Genomic DNA, 8,679 nt, shown 5'->3' on the forward strand with positions numbered 1-8,679 from the left:
ACAATTTCTCGAGCTTGGGTCACGTCCAGTGGATAATCCATGCTCCATTCCCCCTGTGCAGGCCATCCCCCTACCTAGCAATGTACCCTGCAAGCTGCTTCATTCTGCATTTTCCTCACTTTTAACCTTGGTGGTTCTTCACTGAAATCCTCCTGTTTTCTTGCAAAGGTCTTTTCCTTGTGTTCTCTTCACTGTCACCTGCCAGCCACATTCTTCCTCTCCATGTCACGCTCTTGCAATGTGGATAAAAACATTTGATGTTGGTGATAAGGCAATACTTTGAAAATAAGCTCCTAACAGTCAGCCAAACTATTCTGATACACGAGCACACATGCCTTCTATTTGGACGCTGATTTTCTGAAACATTCCAAAAAAATAAATAAATAAACCATGTACATTTCATATAGGAAAATACAAAGTTGCAGAACACTCAGCAACTGTAGAAACAGAACATTTTGGCGCTACAAAAATCTTTCACTTTGTAAAAAGCTGGGTTTTCTTCGCTTTTCTTTTCTCCAAAAAACATTCAAGACAGGTAATTTCTAACGTTTGCCTGAAAAATACCGTGTCTTGTTTAAAAATGCTCTGATGAAAAATGTCCAGTAGGTCCCAGAGTTGGGTTCATTCCATGGTCACAATCCCTATTGATGGTGGTGAGATTAGTTACGCTTGGTAAGAGATACAGTGAAGAACTAACAAACATCCTTGCTGTTCTGCGCTTGTCCCAGCTTTCCTCTGTCGCAGGCAGCCCGCTGTGCTCTGATCTCTTGGCAGGGGGGAACGCAGTATTTGTTATTGGTTTAGCACCAACCATGGAGCCTCATTTCTTACGCAGCCTCCCAGGACAATCCTGGGTTCTTATGCACAGATGAAATATGGCTCTGTTCGTGCATGCTGACAGGCCCTCTCCATGGGCAGCTTGCAAGGAAACTCACCCGTGGCATTCTGGCACCATCCTGAGCCCATTACCTCTGCTCCTGCTGCTTCTGCTTCCTCTGCCATTTTCAATGTTACCATGGAATGAGGAGTGAGCCCCAGAAGAGGTGCATACCTATAAACATGACACTTGTCCTGCTGCTGCTAATAACGACTGACACTTGGTTTTCCACACCTCCATATAGGTAAATTAAGCTTTCTTTGTTGTGCAGAGCTCAAACCCAACCAGCAGAGTGAACGGAAAACAGATTCTGATGAAATTTAGGTCTGACGCTGGAGCTGCACCTTTGATATTGCAGCTTAAATCCATCTGCACAAACGATCTTGGATCTCTTCTCACTGTAGTTTTCTATGCTGCCAAATCTCAGTATGAAAAGTCAGGAGGCAGGCACAAAGATGAAGAGAAGAAAGAAAGAGAAATAGACAAGAAATGCAACACAATTCTAACGGTTTTCTAAGTTTCTTTAGGCTTTCAGGTGGAGTTGTCTTATTGAGCTAGAATTTTTTCTATAATCATAACGGCTAAAAACATAATCTTGAAAAACAGAAAACCTGAGAGGTTTGAAAAATCAGATACCACCAATGACTAGTGCCTCAGGAATAGCCCCAAACCTGATAATGAACCTCCAGTTAGCAACACCAAGATCTGTAACATTTCCCCACCTCATCAGTGAAACATGTTTCCTGTTTGCAAGCAAACTTGCATCTCTAAGGTAGGAAGCACACTGTAATGAAAGGGCAGCAAAATATTTGTTAGCAACTTCTCTTCTAAATAGGAATCAGCATGTTGTAACAAAGGCCATGGCCATCTGGCTTGAAACCAAAGTGATTAATGACATCAATACAAAATAGTTAAAAAATACTCATTGCTGGTGATTGTGAATCGTTCTTGACTTCGGTTGAGCATTGCCCAGTTGGACTGGAAATCCCTGGGACGATCTTTAGGGATGCGGCAAAGCACAGGGGGTCCTGGCCTTTGACCAAGTCTCTGTGACTGTATTGTAACAACAAAACATCACAGAAGTAATCACGCTCAGCGAGGGCTCCAGTCTTCTGGCCAGAAACACTAAAAATCCTGAGCGCCGAGGGTCCAGTTTCCACAAGACACCTTGCATCAGCCTGACTTTGCTCCCACAGCACGATCAGTCACTGGTGGTGCGAAGAACATCCTGTGCTTCTGATAATCCCCTGTCTCGGATTTAGTTCGGACTGCTATAAAACGCTTCAATTTGCACATCAGCCTCAACATTTATTCTTCAGAATAAAGAACAATTATTCTGACAATTCTTCAGAAATGGCCCTGTTCTCCATTCAAACTTTGATCCCTAGCAATCTGAGACAGAAGAGCAAAGCGAGTTTTGCCCATCCAGCCAAGAGCTTGGATCAGAGCAGATTCCTTACTTCACCATGAGGCCCAAGCAATGCCAGCTAACAGACCATGTCCAAGTTCCTGATTTCACCAAGGTTGCTGGAACAAGCCATTGGGAGCCCACTGCTTTCCTTGGGGCCAGGATTTCACAAATTTTTAAGCTACCACTGAGTTCAAAGGCCATTCTTCTCAGTGTCATGACTACAGCCCTCCTAAAGAAGCCATGAGCTGCGCTAAGGAAACTCAGAAATCCCAGCCTTTGCGAAACTGGTGCAGGAATGTTCCCTTAGTAACAAACCCCTTAGCATCTTTTGTTTTGGAAAACATGAAAATGTTTCCATATAATTTTTTTCCAAAATGCAGCCCTCAGAATTCTCACGTTGCCCTGATGCTGAGAAATCCCTCTGCTCGCCCCAGAAAAAGAAGAAAAAAAAAGACGACCCACAGAGCGCCTGAAAGATGGCAGCATCCTCAAGCATCCCTAGCCTTGGGGCAGAAAGCTAATTCTTGTTAGCCCTGTTCTGATCCAGGTTCCCAGGGCTTTGTGCCAGCTTGTCGGGGGTCTGGCATCTCCGGGGGGGTTGTACGGATTCTGGGGCAACACTCTGGGTGTCTGTGGGCTTCCCGTCCCGCAGCAGGACTGAGCAGAGCACAGAGGCCCCAAACAAGGCAGTCGCTGGCAGGAGAGCAGGCTGCGCTCCCGCAGACTTGTGGCTGGGGCCGGGCGGCAGCTCATCAAAACAGAACCACTCTGAGAAGGATCTCAGCAATGACGAAGGATGATTTCCTGACGATGAGGAAAGCTTTCCATTAGAAATGTCCCAGAAAGTCCCAACCTGGAGGCAGCATGGTTCTCCAGCGAGGTGGAAAAGTCCAGCGGTGATACGGTGAAAGCACAAGGCTTGGGAATCAGCCCTCAGCCTGTCCATGGGGCACACTGGGACCCCTTCCAACCATCCGACTGCCCCCTGAAGCCCAGGGGTTAGCTATCATAGAATCATAGTATATCCTGAGTTGGAAGGGACCGATGAGGATCAACTCTTGGCTCCTCACAAGACCACCCAAAAATCAGACCAGAGAGCAGAGCTCCGCGCTGTCCCTGCGCTCACTGTGAGGAGCTTCAGCCGCCATGAGGCCTCCCCTCAGCTTCTGCTCTGGGCTGATCAAACCCACGTCGCTCAGCCGCCCCTAACGGCCTTCCCCTCCAGACCCTTCCCCATCTTTGCAGCCCTTCTTTGGACACCCTCTAATAGTTTTATGTCCTTTTTGTATTGTGGCACTCAAAACTGTACAAGAAGGTTCTCCCAGCGCCAAGTGCCTCAACCAGTGGGCCTGTGCCTGTGGAGCTAAGAGGGGCCTCCCCGAAGAGGAGGGTCCCCCACTACCAGCAGGGCCAGGCTCGCAGCTTGAGCTCGCAGATGGTCTCCATGTTCTCCCTCCTAACAACAAGGGGAGCACGCGGGCGGCACACAGGGAAGGGAGCTTGCTTCCCCAAACCCATAGCTGTCCAACAACAAAAAAAGACAGGCCAAGAACCCCTCCAGGCATTTCGGGTGGCTTTTTAACGCAACACGCGGGCAGAATCTTTGTTCCAGGTTTTGCTTTGAGCTGATTTCTTAAGCACACACACATCCGAGCCGGGGCCTCCAGCCTCTTGGCTTGTGCAAGAGCTCTTTTGCATGTGAAGTCCCAGCGTCCGTGTCCTAGAGCTCTTTTGCACCGTACTGTGGGCTCTGCACAACACCGGACAGAAAGAAACAGTACAAAATCTGATGATAGATTATCTGTGGAAGGCCTGAACTCCAGCCAAGACAGATAAAAATAAAATAAATTAAAATAGTTTTGTGTGTGTGTGTGTTTTATGAAGGGAACATTTATATTTTTAAACGAGGAGTAATTGTATTCTGTATCTGAAATGGCATCTGAAAGTGATTTAGTGGAACAATGTGGTTTCTGATTGGTGCTTGAACTAGTTCCAGAACATTTTTTATAATAAGCATCATAAAGATCCCAATTATCTGATCCTTTTCCCTAACATGGTCAGAGAGGATGTTTCCAAAGACAGGGCTTTGGAGTTGTTTTTTTCCCTTTGTGGCACTGATCCTGCAAACATTTACATACAGGCTTAATCTTATGAGTAGCCCCAGACAAGTGAACCAAGGCAGCTCTCAGCAGCAAAGCTAATTGCAGAGTAAACTGCTAATGTTCAGATTTGCTAATCAGAGCAACGCGTAGACTTAGGGGAAAGGTCTTCTTGTTATTCAGAGAGCTGTTCAGGATGCATTTACGATTCAATAAAGGAGGCCTAAGCATTACCAAAATAATTACTTACTTAAACAAGCCTGTAAAACTCAAGGACTGCCCCAAATAAAAGGAGGCTTCCCCCCCTCCAGTTTAATAACATAAATCTAGTGAAATGCATCTTGCTGCCATAAAATCAGTTCTACATGCCTTAGAAGCCATTGATTTACTAAGTGGGCAGGGAGGTCAGATCCTGCTAGGGACTGAGAGGGCTGAACATATGGAGAGAAGTTTCAAACCTGAAAGTTTTGTCCACCCCCAGGAACAGAAAGCAGCTCACATCTTACCCTGTAACTTCACTCTCCAAAGAAAGACGCATAAAAGCAACGGGCAACGCTACAGATTAAAACAGAACCCTTTTGGTGATCGCTCAGTAAAGAGAATAAATAACAACCCTGAAACCCACAGCCTGTCCCAAGGGTCTCTGCGAAATTGGCTTCGAGAGCACCCTGCTTGCACGAGGAGCCTGCAGCCGGGCTGGCTGCCGCAGCACGGCCATCACCTCCCCAGGCAGCCCTCGCCAGGCTGCAGGCACAGCTCCAGCACACATACGGCACGGAGCCCTCCTGCTACCAGTGCTGCAGGGCAAGGGCCGGCACAGCTCAGGATGGCAGGGCTTACCTATGGCTGCAGGCTGCCAGGATTAGCAACGGGGCCTGATACGGGGCGGATGAGTTCTGTCTCTGCCTTCTCAGAAACATCTCTTTGACTTTTCATCCCCTGAAAAAAACTCCCTTCCTGAACTAACCAGCCCTGGCTGGGTCCTTCCTGCCCCACATCACAACACAGGGACTGCAGGTCATCCTGGATACCAGGTGTCTCTTCTCCTTTCAAGCATCATCTCAGTGTCTCTCTGGTTTGACCAACACAGGACTTAATCTGCTGCATAGGACCATGACTGGGCACCTGCAGAGGTTCTTGTGTTATAACAACCTCTGCGTGGGATCCACCTTAGGGTCCTCTTCCCCACTTTCTTCTTGTCTAGAAGAAGGGAAACTGCCTTCTATACAGTAAAGAAGAAATGTCCAAGAAGAGAGCAAGGGTTGCTATGGTTTTGCAAACTTCACCCCTACCCCAAGCCCGGCTTCCCTATAAAGTACTGTCAGACCAATCCTGGGAAGTTCGCAGCCCATGTAGCCCCCAGCGCTATGCAGGAGCAATTGCCCTGAGTGTTTGGGTGGACCTGAAGTGTCACCCAACTGCAGCAGCCACCTCACCATCAGGCTGCCTCTGGTCATTTGGATCGCGTTCTGATGATGTGCGAACACAGAGGTGGTCAAAAATAAATACATAAGACTCCTCGCTGCCCTGAGCACTGAGGTTCTCATGCCAAGAAATATTCTCTCTTCTTGCTGCCTCTTTTTGTGGTGGTTTCCTGAGACTGAAAACGTTCCTCCACTGCAGAAGATGCAAAAAAATTCCTGCTGACCTCAGCATTGAGTTTCATCTTTTTGAAGCTTTGTTGCGCCTCTAAGATAATTTATGAGGTGTCAGGATTTTCCGACCACAAATGTCTTGGACGAAAACCGTTTTTACACTACAGATGCCATGAAAGAGAAGCAATTTCAGTCTGTTTTTTCTATAGCACTGTCTGTGTCCACAATGAAGTACGGGTTCAGAGCTCCCGGAGATTATTTGTGTAACAGTTGTTCGGGCCAGCGCTCCACTGAGACTCAGGCTGGGTCTGATTCCCCACCTTTGCCTCATTGCCCTGATCTTCTCTGTTGGGAGGGGAACTCCCATTTCCTGGTGCTGTGCCACGAAAACATGAGCTTGCCAAGTTATTTTCTGTATGTGTGTATGTGCGCGTGTGTTGAACAAGCCAGAAGTACCAGAAGTAAAAAGATCCATTAACAAACCACATTTTGCAACAGCCATAAGGATCCCCAGATTTCTCGTCTGTGGATTTCTCTTCCCCGTGCTTTAGATTTTCGGAGGGAAAAAGAAACCAACCAAAAAACCCCAAGAACCCAGCGTAGCCGTCGCTAATCCAGTATGCACCTCAGTCTCCATGAAAGTGTTCTTGGGACGAGAGCAGTATTTCCCTTGGCTGGGATGCCCAGCCTCCTGGCTCCTCCGGAGCTGCAGAGCTGTAGACATTCCGCTGAGTAGTTTGCAACCCTGCCTGCCAGGAAAACCCAATGTCTCCATGGAGAAATCTCAGCGGAGGAGTTTGATACTCAATCAGGGATGGAAAAGAAGGGAGTTTATGCCTCCTTGAGACCAATCCCTCCCCTAAAAAACTTTAAAAAACAAGAGGGGGAAAAAAAAAAAAAGAAGAAAAAGAAAAGCAACCATATTCTGACAAGCATGGGCCCAGACATCCCAGAAGTATTGGTTTTGCTTTGTGTCAGGACTCGTCCAAGTCACAAAGGCTTGATCCAAATTTCTGTTTAGGTCAGTGGGGGTCTATCAGCTTCAGATCAGACCTAAAGTTTGGATCTGGAGCTGAGCTTCCAAAAGTCTGGGCACGTTTGCATCTTCTGGTGAGGGGAGATTGGTTTGGCCCAGCTATGAGATAGGAACCAGCTGCAAATGCAGGCCTCCAAACATGTTCTAGGAAAGAGGTTATAAAAGAGCCCCTTCTTGCTCAACACATTTATTCCCCGTGGACCAGATTCTGACATCTTCATTAACACTGAGCAGAACCTGCTCCAAGAGCAGTTACACTGATTTGAATGGGGCTATTCAGGGAGTCAGCCTCATGTCAGCAAGGGTAGCACCATCTAAGGGTCACATCTGTTTGCTTCATTGACACAAATTATTTTTTTCTCCTTTCTGCTATTAGTACACACAGATACAGCAAAAGCACATTGGGTTCCCTTCTTCCTGGCATCTCTTCAGCAAAATGTTGGTTGCAGATCCTTACTGGTAACAAGGTAAGAAGCAAAAAGAGCAGGAGCTCAGCTTATAGCCCTGACAGCTAGAAAAATCCTTCGGTGATAAAAGAAAGCTACGGTGAGAAAGTCAGAGCTCCTTCCTGAGCGCTGTTTTAATCACTTTCTGTCTGCTTTCCCTCCCAGACCAAAAAATAGTGCCCACATGTGAAAGCAGAAGAAAGGCGTTACTGCCTACCGCACCTTTTTGTAGCCATGTCCTAGAAGTCATCCTCCTGTGAGCCACTGTCACACTTAGTCACTGAAATACTAACTATTTGCTGTTCTGAATCAGTTTCACTGAGATAAAGGACTGCTCCTGTGATTGATTAGGAGGCAACAAGCCTCCTAACGCAGTGCCTGTGATGGGCAGGCTGTCATACTCACGAACTGCCTATCTTGCCACAATGACTTGTGAGAGATCTCTGAAAACTATCTGAAACTTTGCTGTCTATCAGCAGAAACACAGCAAAATGAATCCCAAATTTGGATAAGTAGGAGTACCTGACTGACACGACTTGGAAGTCGTAACTACATCACAACCACCACTCTGCCACATAACTATATTTCTCAGGTAGATTTTCTTTTCCTTCTCCTTTATCCAGGAAGACAAGGATATTTGCACTGCGATGTTTTTATTAACCATCAGAACTATTTGCACTACGCTTCCTAATAAACAAGGCTGCTTAACCAGAATAGCTGCGTCTGCAAGGACAGGCCGGCCAACGTCAGCCTCCTTCCAGTTTTGAAGAACACCAACTGTGTAGCTCCCCCAGGACGGATGATTGCAGAATACGTGCACATGATTTTGCTAGTGCCAGCGATGATCTGGTACATGACAGTTGCGTGCCGTGCTGCAGTAAGCCCAAACAGTCCATTTTCTCCTTACTGAAAAGGAGAAAAAAAGTCTCCGCTCTTATGATATTGTTGGCTTCCCTCACCACTTCCAGCAGCTAGCACGATTTTTTACCTCGTTTTGCATAATGTTCCTTCTTTCCTCCCATTCTTTCTTGGACTCAGTTCTTTATGGCATTCTCAGATATTACAAACAGGTATCAAAGAGTCTGCTGCTTTTCCAGCAGGCACTTCAGGATTTTATGTGGGTAGCAAATTCTCTGTTTCCCTCGTCTCTCACAGCAGTGAAACGAGAGTAAGTGGCACAGACTGTCGTTTGTCAAGAAAGACCTTCTGGGCGAG

This window comes from Numida meleagris, chromosome 7, assembly GCF_002078875.1.
Source record: "Numida meleagris isolate 19003 breed g44 Domestic line chromosome 7, NumMel1.0, whole genome shotgun sequence".
Classification (NCBI taxonomy): Eukaryota; Metazoa; Chordata; class Aves; order Galliformes; family Numididae; genus Numida; species Numida meleagris.